Source organism: Octopus bimaculoides, chromosome 26, assembly GCF_001194135.2.
Source record: "Octopus bimaculoides isolate UCB-OBI-ISO-001 chromosome 26, ASM119413v2, whole genome shotgun sequence".
In the NCBI taxonomy this organism is placed as follows: domain Eukaryota; kingdom Metazoa; phylum Mollusca; class Cephalopoda; order Octopoda; family Octopodidae; genus Octopus; species Octopus bimaculoides.
The window spans coordinates 1,974,080-1,975,560 of record NC_069006.1 but is presented as its reverse complement, the minus strand read 5'-3'; positions in this window follow the sequence as shown (position 1 = coordinate 1,975,560).

The window sequence follows — 1,481 nt, the reverse complement described above, 5'->3', positions numbered from 1 at the left end:
TATATATACACACATATATATATACATACACACGTATATACATAACATTATATGCTCTTTATTTCATTTTAGTAGTCATGGCTAATACCATACTGGGGGCACAAACAAAATATATTCCTGTACATATTAATCTATATTTACGAGTGTGTATAACGTGTGTATGGCATACATTTAAACTTTCATTACAGAATACATAAATACATAAATTTTCGAATGTAAACTAGCAGGAAGCCGAATCAAGTTTATATATGCAAATGAACTATTTTCCTCCTGTTATTTTTTTTTATCCATAGCTCTCATATTTCTCTCGTTCTCTCTTTCTCTCTCTCTCTGTCTCACACTCCCTCTCACCCCCTGTCATCTGTGCGCTCACAATCCGCCATTCTTCCATCTTCTTTTCTTCTGTTTTCTTTTGTGTATACAACTCATTTGATGAGATTTTAGAATACATGGACAAACAGACATAAACAGAATGAGCAGCCATTTTGAAAGTTATTCACACATGTAATTTTCTAATGAAATTGTTCTTGTGTTCTTGCTGTTGTCGTTGTTTAACACCAGCCAACCAGCCAGCCAGCCGGCCAGCCAGCCAGCCGGCCAGCCAGCCAGCCAGCTAGCCAAGATTGATCAAAACTAAGGTAAAACGTATTCTAGATATGAGCATCTCTGTGTACCAGTTATGGTATATAGAACCCCATTATCCCAGGTAATATTTACCCGCGGGTGGGCACATTATGGTAATAAAAACGAATAACAAGCAAAATAGCTTGTTATAGCTCAATACCGTAAGGTCTGATGGTTCCGTCGTCTGCTGGAAGATGGGAGGGGTTCGCTCCCCTGTTTCACAATATATATCGGGTGCAGATTGCATCGATAACCGGCTGGCGGAGGCTTCTCCTGGGGTTAAAAACTGTAGTAACGTGTGCCGCGAGACAATGCTAATTGTGCCGCAGTGTAACCTGAATATGATTTTTCCCTATACTTTTTGTTATATATTGTGTGCCGCCGAATTTTGAGAAGAATATAAGTGTGCCGCAGGTGAAGAAAGGTTGCCGAGTACTCCACGGACACGCGTATCCTTAACGTAGTTTCCCAGGGAGATTCTGCATGACACAGAATGCAACAAGGCTGGCCCTTTTGAAATACAAATTCAACTCATTTTTGTCAGCTGAGTGGACTGAACCAACGTTAAATGCATTCACATACACACACGCTCATGTATGGGTGTTAACTATCTTTTATCTTTTACTTATCTGATTGCGGCCAGGCTGGGGCACTACATTCAAGGTTTTTCTTAGACGAACGTATCGACCACAGGACATTTTTTTTGTTATCATTTTAAGCCTGATACTTATTCTATCACTTTGTTTTGCCGAACCGCTTTTATGGAGACGTAAACAGACCAACACCGGCCAAGCGGTGGTGGTGGTGGAGACATATACAGTTACAAGGAGATACATATATATATATATATATATATA